Source organism: Melospiza melodia, chromosome Z (genome assembly GCF_035770615.1).
Source record: "Melospiza melodia melodia isolate bMelMel2 chromosome Z, bMelMel2.pri, whole genome shotgun sequence".
Classification (NCBI taxonomy): Eukaryota; Metazoa; Chordata; class Aves; order Passeriformes; family Passerellidae; genus Melospiza; species Melospiza melodia.
In genome coordinates, this window is record NC_086226.1 from 1,622,390 (window position 1) to 1,642,977 (window position 20,588).

The 20,588-nt window shown below is 44.6% G+C and overlaps 1 protein-coding gene across 5 annotated transcripts in view; it reads left to right on the forward strand.

Moving 5' to 3' along the window:
* Positions 1–11,075: 11,075 nt before the first annotated feature.
* Positions 11,076–20,588, forward strand: part of SMAD2 (SMAD family member 2) — a 50,009-nt gene continuing 40,496 nt past the window's right edge. For all 5 annotated transcript variants that reach the window (XM_063181285.1, XM_063181288.1, XM_063181286.1 and 2 more), the window contains exon 1: positions 11,076–11,213. The gene's annotated coding sequence lies outside the window, so the exon portion shown is untranslated. The remainder of the gene's footprint in view (positions 11,214–20,588) is intronic.

The window sequence follows — 20,588 nt, forward strand, 5'->3', positions numbered from 1 at the left end:
TCTTCTGGCTTTATCTAGCAGCAGGAGACCACTATCTACTGACATTAGCTGTTAAATAAGTGCAAACTACCTGTAACTGCAGCATTGCATGTGCCCGGGGAATTTGTGTAAGCCTGAGCTGATGACAGGGATGGACTTCTGGAAAAAAAACCCCAAACCCTAGAACATCTTAAAGAGGCAGAGTTGATTCATCGAATTATGTCTTCATCTGAAATTGTTGTACTTGCCACTGACACAAATAACCTGTGAGATCATGACTGAAAGAGGATTCAGAGGGAAAATATTCTCCCCTATCATTTTGTTAACTTTGTGCCTTTGACAGCACATCAGTATGTCTAGACAGTTCCACGGGTAGGCTGACAATCAGCTGTCTGGCACTGACACGTGGCAGGTGAGACACTGCAGGTGCCTCTCCTCCGGATCAGCTGCAGGAGAAACAGGAAGGATGATCACAAAGAAGGCCAAGTGTCTGGCTGTCACTTCTCTAAGCATTTTCAGGACAGGGCAGTTCTCACACAGAGCATTGTGGCTGTCAGTGCCCATCAGCAGAGTCATTAGGGCTTGTGCTGGGCACTTTCCCTGGGCAGAGTGACTGCTGGACTCAAACCTGCTCCAGGCATGTCTCCATGGTGTTTCTTAAGAATGGACAGAGTTCAGACTGACATTCCCTGACTCTCTTACTCCACAAACAGTGTAATCACCTGCCAAGTTTGGTGCATTGCAAAATCCACCAGGGCCTGGGTAGCCAGCCAGCCCTGAGTTCCACACTGTGCTGGTCACAGAACTCACAAACCCTGAGATACTGAGCTCCATCGAGAGGTTTTCAACTCTCATTAAACTATAGATGAATCCTGGAAACAGCTTTCCAAATGATTCTTCTGTTTTCTTTAACTTCTAAGGGGCTTTTTCTTGCTGGTGGGCCAGAGTTCAGCTGAGCTTCATACACGAAATTGAACAATTGCACCCAATTCAAGGTCCTCCAAAGCATTGTACTGTGATAAAATCACCCACTGAGTGCTTGGGCCAAAATTCTTAGCCTCTGCCCTGCAAACCACAAACATCTATCCCCTTTCTTATCTAAGGAGAAGTCTGTGGTTACACTGAGCAGAGTTAATGTCAAAACTACACACAGAGGACAATGTGGGTCCTTGAGTCCAAAATAAAAAACCTCCTTTAAATCTTTACCTAAATCTTAAATTTAGCTTTTAAGTTTGTGAAAGACACTTGCATTCTTTCTGCAAAGAAGACATAATGTCCTTGGAACATTTCCCATATAATGTCTTAATATCTGCTTGAGGTGCAAACTGTTTTTTTTTTGTTTTGGTTGGTTGGTTGGATTTTTTTGCTTTAATCTTCAAGCCAGTGGATGAGAGCAAGATGCTCCTTCTGAAGGTTGATACTGTTTTTCTTCTGTTGCTGTAGACTCCGAACTGGTGCAGATTGCTCTTTGTGCAGGCTTGGAAAGCAATGTATCTTGGAATGAACACATAAAGCAGGATCATTGAATATTAGCCTCTTCCTTTGTTTCTTGCCCTTTGCAGACCACTGCCTCTATTTCAGATGCTGCTCCTTTTTATTGTCCATGGTGTCATCTCCCATGTTTTTCAAGGTTTTCATCTTTTGCAGCTCATTTTTGCCCTGCTCCCTGCCATGACACATCAACATACTGATTAATTCTGAATCTGACTTTTGCAGCCTGTATGCAGTGATTTCCTTATCTCTGCTTCGTAAAACTGTATGATCTGTAAACTGCTTGCCTGCAGCCCTGTCAAACTTGCATGAAGGATCTGACTCTGCCAGACTGCAGTTTCGGGTTTGGTTTGGTCACATCTACCAGAAGACATACCTCTCCACTTCCATTTCCACCAGCAATACCACTCTAAAGCATTTAAGTTCTCATTTTTGTCTGACCTTTCCTCACCTGTAAGCGTGGAGATCTGAAAAATCAAAAGCTGTCTTTGCCTGTGGTTGGAGGCTGGGAATCTTTTCTTACTGCCATGTTTCATAAATATTGACAAATTACTTTTACGGACCAATTTGCACAGTGCAGAAGGTGTAGTCACTCAGAATTGGTGTTTTTAAGACAGCTGTCTGAAGGAATCAGGGGCGCACATCTCAACATGAAGAGCAGGGACTGCGTTTGGGAAAGCAGTGGCTTTATAAAGAATTTACTGGTCACTGTATCTATTCCTAGTTTTACATAGTAGCCCAGAGTGGAAAGGGGGCCTATGAATGTTTGGGAAAGCAGTGGCTTTAAAAAGAAACTTACTGGTCACTGTATCTATTCCTAGTTTTACATGGTAGCCCAGAGAGGAAAGAGGGCCTTTGAACGTATAAACAGATGACAACTGAACAAAGGCAGAGAACTGTTGTACCACTGTAAATGAATTAAAGGGCTGTTCACGGTTTCAATGTTCATATTTAAAAAGAAAACTGAAGAGGTAAAGAAGTTGTGGGATAAACCTGAAAGTTTGGAAATCCTCCTAGCAGGGAAAGACTAAAGAAACTTGGTTTAGAGTGTTTACTTAAGAAAAAATCCACTGAGGTGTCTCACTCCCAGTAGCCAAATATTTACATGGGATAAAGATTTGTATGTGAAGACATCACTGTGACAAAACAAAACCAACAAAAAGGTATAACGAGATTTGACGGCTTGAAGATAAAAGAGAGAGGCCTCAATTTTCACCACACCAACTTACTTGGCAGATGGGGGATACTTCTCAACCCAAGTTTGCCATCAGAGCTGAGCTGCCTTTCCTGCAACAGCTCACAGCTGCAAAGGTTGCGGACTGAAGAAGGGATCCTCTGGGGAAATTATGTGGTCTTTGAAGTGAGCAACATACTGTAATGGTTGTAATGCTCCATCTTAGTTGTAAATTTGTAGATTCTGGTAAAATATTAATTTTTAACCTCTCGCAGGCAGATCACGGCATGAGGACAATGACTGCCCACATATTGCTGAGATGTGGTCTGTGTGGCCAGCAAGGCACCTCCTACGTGTAAAACAGGGCAAAACTCCCTTCTGCAGAGTGGAGTTTGCTGTGCTGAGAGAGGACAGGTGCCCACCCCCAGCTTGATCCCAGACTGGGGGAGGACACAGCCAGCTGACTCTTACACCAGCCAGCAGTGCCAAGGATATCTCCTCGTGCTCTCCCCAGCTCCTCATAAACACAGCAGCTGTCACAGCATCGCTCCAGGGCTGTCCAGAGCGAGGAGCTCCTTCTCCTGTCACCCCAGACAAGGAAACCAGCCCCTGGTAATGCAGGATGCCAGGGATGGAGGCTCTGACACAGGCTTCCCTGGGGATTACACAGAAAAACTATCAGTTGGCTGCAAGCACTGTGAGATGGATAGGCAGGTTTTTTTTGCATCAGTTATTCATCATGATACATGCCAAGAGCTAAAATAAACAACATGACAGCTCAGTAGTGATAAAGTCCCACTATATTTTTAAGGCCTAATTTTTTTTATGGCAACATTTTTATTTTGTGTTATCTTCACCTGCTCAACAGTAATATATGTTTTATATCTCTAAAAGAATCTAAGCAAGAAAGGATTTGTCAAGTCCTTTAAAGTCTTGCTTGATTTATTTAGTCCATCAGAATAAATCTTTTAAGATGATAACTTTTAATCAAAACTTTTAAATGGATAATGTAATACATCACTAGTTTTTGAAAACAAGGAGAATGGCCATAATCCGTAAATAAAGATTTGTTAGGCCAATAATAACAAAAAGAAAACTTCTACCTCAAAGTGTTCTAAACACGTCTTCAACTAGTATAGACAATATATACAGAGATCACTCCCAACTCAGCTACCAATCTTGCACAGATGGCATAGAAAACTGGGGTAAATCTCATTGAGACTAATCTATACAAACATATGCTTAATTAGCATAGTGCATCTTACACAGTGTAAAACAGAAACAGACTGTATTGCAATAACTGATCACGGCATAAATTGGTTTATTTTGATCCTTCCTGCAGAGCCACAAACTATTTGTTATTGATTATTTTGCAGATTTCAGTGTAATGAATTAATGTTAGTTTCCTGGAAAAAGCAAACTAAAAAAAAATTAAAGATGATAAAAAAATAATCATACCAGGTTTGCATTTATGCTGAATTTTGTTTCTATGACTGGTCCCACTGGCTTATTCTCTGCATAGATTTAAACACGTACTCAAATCCTTCCTGGACCAAGGCCTACCATTAATTCAGAAACAAAGCTATTGTCCCCCAGGCCTGCTCAGAAATTACACTTGTTTATTTAAGTCAATAGAGATAAACTTGTGTAAATCTCTTTGTAAACAAGGCTATTTCACTTTATTGATGGCTTATTTGGGGTTACCATAAATGTGTTTCTAATCAACTAATCCAAAATAGAGGATGTAGGCAGATGAATGGTGCAGTATTTGGAAGAATAAAAAAGGACAAAGGAATAATCTGAGGAAAAACAGAAATGCTGGCAACATGAAAAGTTTCTACACAATGAAAAACAGAATTGGGAAAGGAAAAGCCAGTTTCGGTGCATGAAAGTTTCCTGTCAATTTCAGCACAAAATCAATCAAGATAATGCCGCAGAGGAATTAAAAACTTGAGTGTCTGATTGTGCCCAAGTTGTCTGTCAGTTCTTTACACTTTGGGTTACTGAAGGCAACTGGGTGTATGTGCACAAAGGCACTAGGAATTAAGGCAAGTTAAGGCAGTTAAATAATTTACTCATCAAAATCATACAGTGTAAATTAAGAACAGATATATAGGTCTTCTCATTGTGCTTTGAATGTCTCAAGGGGGATGTCACTTCTAAGGATTATGTCTAATTCCATTCCATCTGATGAAAGCACTGTGCTTTGTACCACAAACACCAACCAGTTTGTGCAATGATGGGTCAGAAAGGCAGAACTTTGCTTTTAGCCTATTATTTTGAATAGTGGTTATTTCTTAAGTCTGCTTTGCCAAGGGGATAAGACAGACACAGCAGGCTTACATCAAGAGCTGTCAAGTTTTATTTTTTGTCAATATTTTTTTCACTGTGGAACTGATTCCTCTTTTTTTTTTTTTTTTTTTTTGGCTTTGTTTTGAAATCTTCCAACAGCCCAGTCTGAAATGACAGTGATTTGTGTAATATTGGAAACATACTTCTGCATTTCAGAAGAGGCAGTGAACAGATTTGTGTTTCAAGGTTTCAGAGGTTGTTCATTGCATTACTGAAATAATGAATAATTTCAATATTGGAAAGATAAGAATAACAGAAATATGCAATGCCTTTTTTATGTATTTTGCTGTTATTCCCAGCCATAGGTTCCAGCATATTTTATTAAGTTTGAGAAGTTTTGTATTTAATTTATGCTGGTATGACTGAGTAAAGTTGCTGTTTATTTTGGAGATTTTTATCCCTCATGCAATGGCTTTATTTAAATTTATGATGCTAAATCTCTTCTCTAGACACTTTAATGCAATGCCCGTTTTGACACTATGCCAGACATTACTTGTCTTGAAAATCAACTGACATGTTCCTCATGATGTGATGGGGAAAGCAGAGTGTGGTTTTCTCTTTAACCCTCTTTGTGCAGCCAGAAGAACTGGCACAGCATGAAGCTTATGTGCAAGCTTGACAAAGATGCAAGGAAAAGGGGTTTAATCCATATTTAACTCTCAGAGGGAGACACAATCTCAGTCCTCCAGGAGGTTTTTCATGCTGGTACCAACAATAGGGGTGTTTTTTGTTGTACTGCTTCCCCGTGGCAGGCAGTCCTGCAATGGCATGGACAGGCTGTTTCCATGTTTGGCCATGAAGTAATGCAGAGTGCAAGGGGATCTGTGCCTTCCACAGCTTCCAGACTCAGCGCCATTCCCTCTTTCATAATCTTTTCCAGATTTGTGCAAGGGGAAAGTTACTTCCATGTAAGTTTGGAGAGAAAATAATGTGCTCAGATGGCATTAAGAGAAAACAGGGAAGCAACATTGCAGCCAGTGATGCAAGAGACAAAGCACCTATTGAAGTACAGAATAGTTCTCCAACAGAATGAGCTAAGAAATCTAGGAACATTTAACAGTGGTTTTCCATGGATTTGCGGCAGGTTTTATACACAGAAGTAAGCACTATACCCTGATTTGGATGGGAACCACAAGGACCACCAGCCCAGCTCCTGCCCTGCACAGACCCCAGCAATCCCACCCTGGGCATCCCTGGCAGCGCTGTCCAAACCCTCCTGGAGCTCTGGCAGCCTCGGGGCTGTGCCCATCCCTGGGGAGCCTGGGCAGGGCCAGCACCCTCTGGGGCAGAGCCTTTCCCTGATACCCAACCTAAACCTCCTGGAACAGCTCCAGCCATTTCCATGGGTCCTGTTAGTGGTCACCAGAGAGAAAAGATCAGTGCCTGACCCTTCAGCTCCCTTCATGAGGAAGCTGCAGACCAGGGTGAGGATTTCCCCAGTCATACATGGTTACCTGTCTTGAACTGATCTTTTCATATCACACCTCTGCTCAAAGCTTTTCAATTTTTTTCAGTTTAACACATCATTTTGACATGTTGGTAATAATGACTTCAACACAAAAACTATCTACTCTGCCTCCAAGACCTGTCCTCCTGGCATTGCACTTTGCACTTGTCTCTGCCTTCATGCAGGGATACCTGCTAGTGTTGAGTCATTCAGAAATCCTAGGTGTCTTTGAAGTTATCTGGTATTGATGTTGTATTTCCTCTGGTCATAGGCTTTGGGAAATCAGCATGTATCCTCTACAGCACAGCAGAGCCAGCTACTGTTTCTTGACACTTTTTTTAAGTCCTGGGCTATTTCATACAATCACAGAGTGGTTTGGGTTCGAAGGGACCTTGCAGATCGTCTTGTTCCACAGGCAGGACACCTTCCACTAGACCAAGTTGCTCAACCTCCTTTGTTCTTTTTAGCAGACAGATGATAGATACCACTGAGCTGTTGCTGTCTCTGCACACGACATCCTTTGTGAGGATGTCGAACTGCTCACACACACTCAGAGACCTTAAGGTGGATGCTCATGTTCTCACATGGCAGCCTAAAATCCAAATGGGACTGACAGCCATTTGTATCTAACTGCTAATGTCCAAAATGTGCTGAGATATGTGGCTTGAGAAACAGGAGGACCTGGAGTGAGTCCAGAGGAGGCCACGGAGCTGCTGCCAGGGCTGGAGCCCCTCTGCTCTGGAGCCAGCCTGGCACAGCTGGGGCTGTTCAGCTGCACAAGAGAAGGCTCCAAGAAGACCTCAGTGAGGGTCTTCAGTACCTAAGGGAATCTCATAAAAAACATGGAGAGCAACTTTTTACAAAGCAGATAGTGAAAGGAGAAGGGGAAATAAGGAAAACTTAGATTTGATTTTAGGAAAAAATTCTTGCCTTTAGGGTGGTGAGGCTCTGGCACAGGATGCCCAGAGAAGCTGTGGCTGCCCCTAAATCCCTGGAAGTGTCCAAAGGCAGGTTGGACAGGGATTGGAGCAACCTAGGATAGTGTAAGGTGACGCTGCCCATGGCAGGGGAGTGGAATGAGATGAACTTCCAGCCTTCCAAACCAAACTACTCTAGGATTCTGTGACTAATTAACAGGACACCGCAATATCCAGCTTTGGTGTCAGGGATCAAGTTTTGCAAATGGTTTTACTAAACCAAGTATTATTTCACAGAATTATAAAATAGTTTTGATTTGGATTTGGATTTGCATGAGACCTTTAAAGGTCATCCGGTCCAACTCCCCTGCCAAAGGCAGGGATATCTTCAGTGAGATCAGGTGTCTGAAAGCCCTGTCAAACCTGACCTTGAATGTTTCCAGGGATGCGGCATCCACCAGCTCTCTGGCCAACCTGTGCCACTGCTTCATCACCCTCATCAAAAAAAACTTCTCAATGCCCAATCTAAATCAATGCTCTTCCTGGAGCTGCAGGCATAGGGCTGGGAGCTCTTTCTAGATCAGATGCACGTCCTGCCTGCTTTCTCCACAGCCACACTGCTTCTGAGGTGACTTCTGGGCTCTGGGATTTGCAGCCGTGATGGTGCCTTCTTCCATCGGCTTTCCTCCTCCTCTGCTGCTTGCACTTTCCTTTCCTAGAAAAAGGTTTATGGAAATGTTGGATTTGTGTGTGTGTGTGTGTGTGTGTGTGTGTGCGTGTGTGTGTGTGTGTGTGTGTGTGTTTGTAAGTGTCCCCCAGCATAAACTGGCCAACCTTTTGACTGATTTCAACCACACCTGACAGAGAAGCAGAGCTTCTGGAAACACAAAGCCTGTGGAGCTTCATGGCAAGCAGCAGCCCTGTTAGAGAAGACACGTGTTGTTAAGTGCTCTGCCGGGGAGAAAGGCAGGCAGAGCTCAGCCCTTATCAGCACTGCTTGGCTTCCTTGGCAGCAGATAAGGGGCAGGCAGCTGGCCAGCCAGAGCACACACATCCCTGAACCAGGCACAGCATGTGCTGCTCCAGACAGAAGGCCAACACAAGAAGGCTGGGGACATAGAAGGGAGATTTGGATGTATCAGGAATCAGCCTTGGAGATAGGAGGAGAGGGAGCCACGAATCTGTTGCAGAGGAGAGGTGAAGGGAAGGTCTGATGCAAATCCATATGAAAACTGATCTTAATTAAATTACTCTTCATAGGGAAAAAAAAATCTCTCTGAATGCAGTGAAACCTCCATAAAGCAAGTGCAGTGTTGCCTGAATAGTCTGTATCTGTTTCCAGGCACAACATGACTGGAACACCTTATCTTTCAAAAACATGATGGCAATCTCTCAGGTGCTCTGCTTTGTCCGCAGAGGGGATCTTCTCCATTTCACTTCGCTGTTAATTTCATGACCAGCTTGAATCTGGTTTGGAACTGGCTGAAAATGCTTCCAAAAAATTAAGCCACATGTCCGCTTCAAGCTGGGAAAATCCAGGCACAGAAGAGGCAAGAGGGGGATTTCTGTGAGTCCACATTCTGTAGAAGGGCTAAATATTGTGAGGTGTCTCACCTTGCTCCTGGGAATACCAACCCTGATGAGATGGGAGCAGTGCCCAAGACACTGAATCATAACACCTACATCACTGAGTGCAGAAACCCTTCAGTCTAGAAGATGAGCATGACTCTGGAGAGACAACTGCTACGTTAGGGAGAGGTGACCTCAGGTGTGAAGGAAGTGGCTTGAAGTGGAGATATATGATATATACTAAAGTACCAAAAAGGCAAAAGCAAAAAAAAACCCAGAGGATCTCCAACAGACCTACAGCAAATCTGGAATTGACCTTCTCACCCCAAAAACCCCCATTAAATTCTCACCTTGTGGCTTCCCACTTGTAGAATCACAGAATGTTAAGAGGTTGGAAGTAAGCTCAGAGTTCATCTGACCCCACTGCCATGTGCAGGGACACCTTCCACAACACAGGTTTCCCCAAGCCCCATCCAACCTGGCTTTGAGCACTTCCAGGGTTAGGGAATCCACAACCTCCTTGGGCAACCTGTCCCGATGTCTCTCCACCCTCATAGCAAAGAATTTCTTTCTAAGATCTAGACTAAAGATCCCATTCTTTCAATTTCTACCCATTCCCCCTCGTCCTGTCACTGCAGTTCCTGACAGAGAGTCCCTCTCTGGCTTCTGTGTGGGCCCTTTTGGATACTGGAAGGTGCTGTGAGATCTCCACAGAAACTTCTCTTTTCCAGGCTGGACAGCCCCAGGGCATCACTGCAAAGGTCTCTACAGACACAACAGCCATGGAGACCCACACAGATGGGTCCCCAAACATGCACTGCTACAAGAGGCTCTGATTCCCTTATGGTGACCCTGGACACAGGATCTTGGTTACCTTTCACCATTACCTCAACACAAGTGGTTAAAGCTTTGCAGAGATTATTGAAGAGAGTAGCTAAGAAAACCCCAGCATATGGGGAACCCCTATGTTAAGAGTTAAGAGTGTGTAAAGAGTTACTGAGTTTGGGGTGCAGGCAGCAGAGGGAGGCTGGGCAGGCTCTGGGGCTGCGCCATGTCTGCGTCACACCTCGGGACCCCCGCCCTGGAACTGTTGTGCCATTGTTGGAACATGGAGCTGTGGGCAGTTTGGATCTATTTGGAAACACAAAATCGTTTAGTCTGGAGAAGCTCTCCAAGACCAGTGAGTCCAACTGTGACACCAGCAGTGCCAATGCCACCACTGACCCATGTCCCCAAGTGCCACATCCACACGGTTTTTAAATCCCCACGGGGATGGAGACTCCACCACTGCCCTGGGCAACTTGCGCCAGGGCTGGACAACCCTTTCCATGAATGAATTTTCCCAATATCCAACCTCAACTTCACCTGAGGCCGTTCCCTCTGCTCCTGTCCCTGTTCCCTGGAGCATAGCCCGACCCCCCCGGCTGTCCCCTCCTGTCAGGAGCTGTGCAGAGCCACAAGGGCCCCCCTGAGCCTCCTTTGCTCCAGGCTCAGCCCCTTCCCAGCTCCCTCAGCCTCTCCTGGGGCTCCAGCCCCTTCCCAGCTCCGTTCCCTGCCCTGGACACGCTCCAGCCCCTCGGTGTCTCTCTTGGCCTGAGGGCCCAGAGCTGTCCCAGCACTGGAGGTGCCTCAGCAGCGCCGGCACAGAGGGGCGGTCGCTGCCTTGGTCGTGGTATCACACTATTGCAGGAAGAAGCCAGGTGCCACAACCCACCCGTGCAGACCCCAGCCGGAGTCCAGTGGCAATTCCCGCCGGGAATCGATGCACTCTTTCTCCGCTCCCAGCGTGCCCACCGCGGAAGGATACGGAGCGGGGGCGCCGCACTGCGGCTGCGCTGCTGCAGCTCATCCAAACCTCCGGCGCGCGCCGATCAGCCTCCCGCGGCGGGCGCGCGCGCTGCGATTGACAGCAGAGCCAACCAATGAGCGCTGCGACCTCGACCCGCCTCCCTTCGCCTCACGCCTGTTTCTTCCACTCCCCTTCCCTTGTCTTTTTTTTTTTTAACGCTCAGGGTACTCCATTGGTGATTCTGTCTGCCAATCAGACCCTTAAACCAATAGCAGCGCGGCTCTTTAAAGAAAAGATAAATGAGGCCAATGGGCGGCCTCCCCGCCCAGCGGCGGGGGCGGGGCGGCTCGGGGGGCGGGTCCTCAGAGGAGGTAACGCTGAGGGAAGAGGCGGCGGCCGCACAGCACTCGGGGAGACGGAGGAGGATAAGGAAGGGGAGAGGAGGAAGAAGGAGGGGAAGGAGCTGTGGCTCTCGGCGGATCCTGGTGGCTCCCGGTAGGTGCTGGTGGGTGCCGGGCCCGGGGTCCTGCCCCATGGGCAGGGTCGCTCCGCTGGCGCTGTGCGGGCCGTGAGGAACCGTCCGGGCCTGGTCCCGGCGGGGCCGGGGGCGCCTCCCTACGCCCTCGCCCTTTTTGTTGTGGTGGGACCCGGGCTTGGTTATCCCGCTCCCGCCGGCATTACCCCCGGGCTGTGGTGGGAGGGCCGCGCTGTGCCGCCCGTTTGTGTGTGTGTGTGTGTGTGTGTGTGTGTGTGTGTGTGGGTGAGGGGAGGGAGGAATAAAGAAGTTGTGCCGCTCCCTCTCTCCCCCGCTCCCTCCCTCCGTGCCCGGTGTGTTTTCCTTGCAGGGGTCCGCAGAATATGCCGAGCTGGAAGGGACCCGCGAGGATCATCGCGTCCAGCTCTTAGCGCTGCTCAGGACACCCCTCTGTGCCTCCTGGACGTGCAGTCGGGGTTAAGTGTGCGGAACTCCGTGGAGTTTTGGAGGGGCAAGTTAGGAGCGGTGTGGGGTGAGGGGTTGTGTTTGGAGCTAGGAGTTTGTGTTTGGGATGGCGAGGCCTCGCCTCACCCTTTTGTCTGTCCCCTCTCCTTGTCTGTAGAGCCGCGGGTGTAAAATACACACAGCCCACGTGAGGCAGGACTCGAGATTTTATTCACTGGTTTAATTCACGCCTTCAATGCTGCAGCAACCTGCGTATTGTCAGAGGGCAGGGGTAGGTGGGATACTGGGGAGAAATTCCTCCCTGTGAGAGTGGTGAGGTGCTGACACGGGCTGCCCAGAGGAGCTGTGGCAGCTCCATCCCTGGGTGTTGTTTGTAAACAAACACAACCTCGTAATGTCTCATCTGTCTCGATAAGTGCACGGGGGAAGCTCTGTCGTGATAAGGGCAAGTGGTTGGTGTTGTTGCTGCAGAGTTGAGGAGTTCCTGTTTGTAGGGTTTTTTGTTTTGTTTTTTTACAATTTGTGGAGAGTGGAAGGGAAGAGAAGTGCAATGCAGCGTGGTCTTTTAGTGCTCACTCTGGGGAAATAAAAGAACGGAAAAAAGCGTGTGAATGAGTGAAGAGCCCTTGTGATGATTGTGGAGAGCTGTTTAACAGCTGGGATTCAGGCTGCAGGCTGGTCTTGTGTCTCTTCGGTTGTCCATCACAGTTTATGACTGAGAAAAACCCAACACGTGTGTTGTGCTCTTTTCAAATGCTTGTGAGTGGGATAGCATTAGGAAAAAGTTTGTTTACTGGGCTTGCCAAAGCAAGTGTCTCCAAAAACCTGCAGCCTGTGTGTGTTGTGTGTGGAGCTCATGCTGTCACAGTCCAGGGGTGCAAAGGGTTTAGATTCCATTGGCAGTGAGAGGTCTGTAATAACAGCTTGTTAGGAGACCGCAGATAACAGCAGGTTTGTCTCTTCTCGAGTGCTCTGTCTTAGCCTGGAGAGCTGTGCTTCCAAAGGGATTCATGGCATTGCTGCTGTGGGGGCTGGCCTCTGCACCGAGGGACTGATTAGCGCTGCTCTGTTCTCCAGGCTGGAAAAGAAACACCCTCTGGCTGAGGTGAGGGGCCTGCAGCAGAGCGAGGTTGCTTGTTTAGATTTTCTCATGCTTTGTCGAGGTGTCGGTGCGTGAGTGGGCTGTTTGTGTGCCCCTTCTGAGGCACAGCTTTCAAACTTCTAACGTTTACAAGCTCCGGTGAATTCGGGGGGGATGAGAGGGTGGGTAAAGGAGGTGTCTGTGAAGTCCCTTCCCCCCTTTGCTTAGCACTGTCATGATGAAAGATAACATTAGTTACAAATGCCTTGAAGAAGTGGAAGGGGAGGTTCTTGTTTAAGGTGGTTTCCACTTGAAGATGAGTCTGAGCATATGTTGAGCAGCATCTTGGGGTGTTGAAAAGAGTAACCTGGCAGCTGGTTGTTGTTCTGCAGTTGTGTGGGTCAGAGACACAGTCAACAAAAGGGGTGTAAGTGGTTGAAGATCCATTTTTTTTAATTGAAGAGGCTGGATGTGCATGACAGAACCTTGGAGAAGAATTCATCAGCTTTCCTGAGGTTTTGTTTAACAATAAAAGAAACAGGACAATTGAAGCAATTGAAAAAATGAGGTTCAAGATTTGGTCTCTGAACTGTTCTCTTGTTTCCTTCCACCCAGCAGCTAGATTGACCAACAAAATCAAATACCCTGGAATTGCACAGTGAATCTCCAAATGAAAGGCTCTCCTCCTCCATCTTCCTGTTCCACTTGATCTTTCAGAAGTCTTGAGCACCAGTTGATATAATTGAGTTTATTGGAGCTCAAAAAAAACCTCCCTGCTACTGAGGGCAACTTTAAAAAACAAACCTTGTTTCCATCTCTCTAATCCCTTTCCCACAAAAGTACTGGGAGAACAGGCTTTGTAGTATGTTCTGGGCAACAATGAATCTGAGCTCTGCTTGAGACTGAAGCAAATTCCTAAGTTTTGTTTGTATAAAGAACAGTACGCAAAGTTTTAATTATTATAAAAAGTATTCCAGAGTTTTCAAATGTATTCAGTGCTGCCTTAATGGTTGTGCATGTAAATGCCCTGTAATTGAAAGCATCCATTTATGGGCCTGACTTGCTAAGTGAGCTGTAAATTCTGCTTTTCAGATTGGATTTAATGACTTTTATCATAAAGCCATAAACTGGTTGTGAACTGTGCCGAGAGGCAAACAATACCTAAGCTTACTTTGCCAAAATATTTGTAATTGTTGATTTGTTAAACTGAATTGCTGCAGGTCATGCGATGGGATTAGGTTTTTGTAATAGAATGGAGAGTACAGGCAGCCCTGTGCTCAATACTCTCTGGGCTAGAAGAAATTGGCCACTGCAGAAAACCTTCCTAAACATTCCTCTCCACTTGCAGTAACAGCAACTCCATTGCAAACATTGCAGCCTTCATTCGAGATGACTTTTTACTCTGATTATGTGTTTGACAGCCACAGTGTGAGGAAAGACCAAGCAGAGACCCCAAGAGGGGAGCTCCAGAGTCTCCCATCAGTTTAGTCTGGGGCTCGAGCTTGGTTTAAAACCCTGGAGCAAGAGGAGATTAACATCAGATAGATATATAACATAATGGAACCCTGCTTATCAAGGGAGCGGGGGCTGGCTTGTCTGAGGAGCACTAGGCCTCTATTGAAAGTGAACTTGCATTAACTAATTGTTAAATGCAGTTGTTTGGGCTTTAACAAAGTGGAGGAGCTGCTAAGCTATAAACTGAAGCAGGTACCTAGGTAACTGATAGCAGCTCTGTGAATATTCCTGTCAAATTTAGCCCAGGAATATTTATTTTCTAAAATAATGAAGCTGACACTTGCCTGTTGCACATGGAAAATTTTAGTTAAAATTAATGAGGTGAGAAGGGCTTAAACTGCTGTGTTTTGGAGTGCTTAGTCACAGCTTTTCTGGGGCTGTTAATGTCCTTTGAGTTTCAAGAAGCAGTACTCCGATGTTGTTCATAATATTGAATAAGTGGAGGAATTTTGCATCTTTGTAGAGACAGGTGGATTGGCCAGCTACAGTTGTGGAAGTTTTCCTCTTCTGCAATTTTAAGAGTTGCTAAAATACATTGGGCCCTCCAGTAGTTTAATCAAAGGTCAATAAAATTAGCAACTCTTCCTTCTCATGCAGGCAATTTTAGTGTGCCAGGAGTGCATGTGTTAGATGGAGTGCTAATTTTTTAATAGCAACACACCTTTTCATTACTGCATTGGCTACAATTTGAGGTAGCCCGTAGTAATTGAAGAAAAATCCAGCTTCCCAAGCTTTTTTAAGATCATTATCATGCTTGTTTAGCTCTATGAGAAATTTGAGTTTTCTCATTTGATTCATAAACAGACTTCATGGAGTGGGTGAGATACACAGTCATGATAGGTGAGTAACTGTGTTTTCAATGAGTATAGTTATGTAGAATTTCAAGATGCATTGCAATACTAGAGTGTGGTAAACTTAAAAATATGTGTGAATTGAGTCTCTGTATAGGCATGTTTCAGTTTCTCACTCTAAAGCTGGCCCAGAGGAGGAAATCCCTTTGCTCCCTCCTTCCCTCACAAGTGTCATGCCTTGAACTTCATCAGCCTGTATCAAAACAGAACCAGGACCTTGATCTTGCTGGCCAGAGCTCCTTGGGATGGGAGCTCTCCAGAGCTGCCTCCCCTACTGAGCTGATTGTTGAAAACCTAAACTGGAGTCTGAGGGCATTGCTCAGTGGGGCTGAACTCCCCTTCCAAAGGCAAAACCCCAAAAGAAACCCTAACACCCAAACCCCAGTAAGGGAATACTGCCCTGCTCTGACCTGAGTGTGAATGAATGAGCAGTAGGAATGAGCACTGTACCACTTTCTCTGGTGGTGGTTCTTCAGAAGGGTATCACAAAACCAGACGTCTGTCTGTAGGAAATGAAAGAGTTAGCCCTTCTGGAATCCTGAAAGGCAGTTTCTTGAGGAGTGGTGAGGGCAATAGATGCCCCTTGTCCTTTCCACTGAGTGATTTAAGCTAGAGCGTATTCTATCTCAAATGTAAAAGATTGACTTTGATTTTAGTTTGAAGTTCATACTGAATTCAGGTGCACATTGTGCACTTGGTGAAATTGATAAAGAATCTTTTCCAGATTCCAGGATTAATGAAAAATACATTGCCTTTTAAAAAATCCCAAAAATGGGACTAAAATAGGGAGGAAATGAGCTTGTAGACTTTCTCTCAAATACCACAAATTATTTTCCTCGATCTTCTTTCCTCGGGAGCTTAACTTCTGTCCTCTTTATTTCAGAAGAGCTCTTGCAAATGAAATTCTTCTAAGCCAGAATACTTCTAGTAAAACCAGGAGAGATCAGATTTCTTTATTTCAAGTTTAAGATGAATAAGCAGACTGATATGAAATATGTTGCATAAGGCTTTAGAATAAATTAGCCAGAAATCACTTGATATTTTTGGTAGCACCAGTGTGTTTATAGTATGTTCCAGACACTCAGGAAAGGAAAATCTCCCTTGAAGATTTCAGTCTGCTAGTATGCTGCCCTTAAGGTTTTCTTCATCTTTTGTGCTTAGTTATTGCTGGGATCATGGGCTTAATATTTAATACTTGTTCCAGAGAACCACAGTAGAATGGAATAATAGTAGACATGACTCAAACTTTGACTTTAGGAGTTGCCAACTATGACACTGTTTGACCAACTATAGAAACATGTGTGCATCAGGGAGGAGAGATATGCTGCGGGGGCAGAGATGAAACAAATACCACCAAAGTTAGGCAATTTGTAGCTCTTCCAGTCTTAATCTGTTGGGAGTAACAGCACATGGCTCTCTGTGTTCCAGCAATCTAAAGGAACTTTTGTACCTTTCTGGGTAACAGTGAGTACTCCCTTGAGTATCCCTAGCTGCAGTTTGAAGGCACATTCTGGAGATGGACCGGGATGGAAAGGGCTGAAATAGAAGTTTTATGCTGACTTGGTACTACTAGTTCAACTACAGTTGAGCTTGGGAAGGGATCCTGAAAATCTCTCTGCAGTTACTCAGAGAGTCCCTGAATCTTGGTGTCTTGTAGTGGATATTGGAGGTAGTGCACAGGAAGGAAATAAAGATCAAATTTGGGCCATGCCATTGGGCCTCAGCAGAAGGGAGCAAAGGGGTCATGGTGCAAAGAGTCAGTGATGGTGAAGCACATCTGAGCTCCTTTTAAAAGCAAAAGCTGTGAGTACTCAGTTTTTTGAGGAGGTTGGCTCTAAACTACGAGGGAATCACAAAAAAAACACTTCAAGTAAGAGGGGATGTTACATATTCAGCATGTAGTTAATCTGAAGCCATTTTAGCAATGTGGAAATGTTTCTCGCAGCATTGGTAAAGATTGTGTTCTATGTGCATTTGGGGAAAAAACATGTTTTATTATTTTTTTTTAGTGGATGAAGAATGTGTACCAGGCAAAAATCTAGAGGAATGTTTCTAGCAAGAGGCAAGTGTCAGCAGTGGCAGTGTATGCAATTATTGTTCTTTAAAAGATCAAAGCTTCTTCTATTACTGTATCCGTTTGAAGGTAAAAGTTATAATTGATGAATAGAAATGGGATTTGCTGGTCAAAAATGAGCTTTAACAGTGACTCCTAAACCCATTGATGTAAACAAGGTGTTTCTGATACCATCTGGGTGGGTATATTTAGAATGATCAATGCAGGTCTAGGGATCCTTATGTTTGTTTGAGCTCCTGACAGATGTTCTGCAGCAGACACGTGCACCCTGCCTTCTATCTCCAGTTCCTCGTGAGGTGTAAATTTCTGTCTTTATGCTTTATATTTAAATTATAATGTTGAGAGCTTTAGGATAATATGACAAAATGAATAAATGCAAGGATAACGTTAGGCTGATACAATATTTTTCTGTGGTCCTTGGATTAGTCCTTATACAGTGTCTTCAAGTACTTGAAATTAATTTAATGAAGAAGTAAAGCTTTCAGGCTTGGTCTCTGTCCAGGGGAACATCCCAAACTGTGTGAGCTGTGTTCAGATAGTTTCTTTGTGAGGAGAGGCTGAGAGCCCTCTTATTTGAGGGAGGAACGTGATTCTCGTGTACAGAGTCGTGAAGCTTGCACGCCCGATGAATGCAAGTAGTCAGCAAAGTTTTCAGTGGTAGAACAAGACTGACTTTCTGAAACTAGGAAGGGAATTAATTAAATTACTAGAAGTAGTTTTTCTAACAGTGGGCACTTAAATACTGGTGCAGTCTGCCACAAGAGGTTGTGAAGGCATGTTTAAAAGGTGGTTAGATGGATTTGTGGGACAGCAAGTCCATAAATTGCTTCTGGTGGGAGAAAGTAGCGATGTAGCCTTCAATTTTGTAACAGTTTAAATTGCTGAAGGATTATGAGGAGAGTGGACTGCAGAAAACAGGTTCACATGCTTTCCTTGAATAGCATGTCCTTTTGCCACCTTAGGAGCCATGGTAGCACTGGGCTGGCTGCACCATGGCTGCATTTTCACTGCAAAATCTCCTTTTATCCAAATTGCTCATAATTCAGCCCACTCGTGCCTTGCAGTTTGCACTGTCTTCTCTAGGCTTGGAGCAGAGTGCCTTTTTTTCATAAATTAAGCTGGTTGAAATACTCCCATGTGAGTACTCATCACAATAGGCTGAAGTGTTAAGCTGAATGAAGTCCCTGTCCTACTTGTGTCACATTCTCTCTGCTCACCCTTTGAAAGATACAGGGTCACTACTGGAATAACTTACTGAAATTCTTATTGATAACTCCTGGCAAATCACTGACATGGCAAAACAATAGCTAGAAGGAAGAAGTTAGTTTAAGCCTCCCAGACTCCTAGTCTGCAGCTGTGATGTATGTTGTGTTTTTGTTAAATAGCTGCAAAGTTGCAAAAAAATAATTGTTAGAAAGGCCTCTTTAAGTGTGTCTCTTGGTGTTTTGGGGTTTTTTACAGTTGATTTTCATGGAGGTAACATATCAGTTTTTTGCTTTCTGACATCTTCTGCAGAAGCTGGATGAGCCCAATCTGTATAAAATAAAATGTAGTATCTAGAAATTTCTGACTAGTTAGGTCTGCGCTTACTGTCATTTGGAAATGTAGAAAGAGATTTTTTTAAAAATTTATTTTCCTCCGAGTATGTCAAAATAATGTGAAAGTTCAAATGAAATATATGGAATTTCTAAATTCTTTTGTGCTCCATGATTTAAGTTACTCAATGTGTATTTGAAGGAGAAAGGCAAATCTTTATTAAAGAAACACCAAACCACCAGAGAACACAGAAAATTTTATTTCATTATTAGGGGAGAGAATACTTCAAAATTGAGCACCTCATCACAGGGAGTATTAAAAGCTGAAAAATTGGATAAAAGCATTGAGACTGTTTGGAGGGCCTGGAAGAATAGGCTCCAAAAGAGGCTATTTACTGCCTTGGTGGTAAATGAGACCTTTCTGAAGTCTGTGTTTTATAAGGCTGACAGTCAAAGGAGTATTCTGTGGCACTGAAAGGTGTCAAATTTGAAGCTAAAGAACAGAAAGTATTCAGATAAGGATAAGAATTGGTGTGTGGATCAGCAATGATAGTGGTACTTGATTGCCTACACCTGTCAGCACTGAATTTAATATTTAGGTATTATACATCAATTGCTGCTCTTTTGAAACAAAGTCTTAAAAGCCAAAGGGATTGTCTCCTTTTGTTCAGTCTTTCTGAATTTCTTGTGTGTGCCTCTGAAGCACCCAGTGCTGGCCTTGCTCAGAGGCTGAAGTATTTTTATAAAGCTCCCAGGGACTGCTGCTCGCTGCTTTAGAAACTGAGTGTGATTCTTCAACCAGTGGAGGCGCCGCAAGCCTGCCTGTTTAGTCTTTGGAGCTGCTTGGTGTACTCATTAGGGGTCTAATGTCTCTCACTGCAAGGCCCTCACATGGTTCAGAACATATCAGGCTGCTTAACTTGGCTTTGTCACCAAAATAAATGACTTAAATTAAAGCACATTTCCAGCTATGCAGTCAACACTAGTGCTGCAGTGGAAGTCTGGGGCTGGAGTTCTTTCCACACTCCTGTAATTCATCTGACATCACTTGTAGTACATCAGTACCATGTGTGAGCAGCTTTTGAGCTTAAAAGAGAACTATCTTGGCAAAACCCCCAGAAAACTGATGGGTTTTTACTCTTACCTAGCTGAATTTTTGTGGAAGGGCATTAGCACTGGTGCTGAGGTGGTGGTACCACAGAAAGGAAGGAGAACTGGGCTTCCTGTGGCAAAAAGCTGTTGTGTTGGCTTGACTCCTTTTCATACTATACCTTGAGTGTCTGAGTCAGTGTTTCATTAAAAAATGTTGTCTATTGAGTTTTATTTTTCTTGTTTGCTGTAGCCAGGCCTCCAATGCAATGCTCAGCAAAACCATCAGTTGGAGTTTTTGGGGACAATTCAGTAATAATTTAATGTTGCTGGAAGAAGATAATTTCTTTATAGTCTTGTGTGAAAATGAATGTTTTATCTTTTTACCAGGGCCTCTACAGACAAAAAATGTGCAGTAGTTTGAAACTGAGAGAGGGTTAGTCTGGATTTGGTATAAGGAAGAAATTCTTGCCTCTGGAGATGGTTGGGTCCTGGCACAGGTTGCTCAGAGAAGTTGTGGCTGCCCCGTCCCTGGAAGTGTTGCAGGTCAGGTTGGATGGAGCTCTGAGCAGCCTGGGATAGGGGAAGGTGTCCCTGCCCATGGCAGAAGGTGCAACAAGATGATTTTTAACAGTCTCTTCTCAAAATAATCAGTGATTCTGTGGTTTAGGATGGAGTATTTTCAATGGCTTGCATAAAATTATCAGTGTTGATCTTGGGCCCTGTTAATTAGCACCTCTGTCTCCCTGACCCCAGAAAACTACTTTGCTCCCTTCTGTCATATT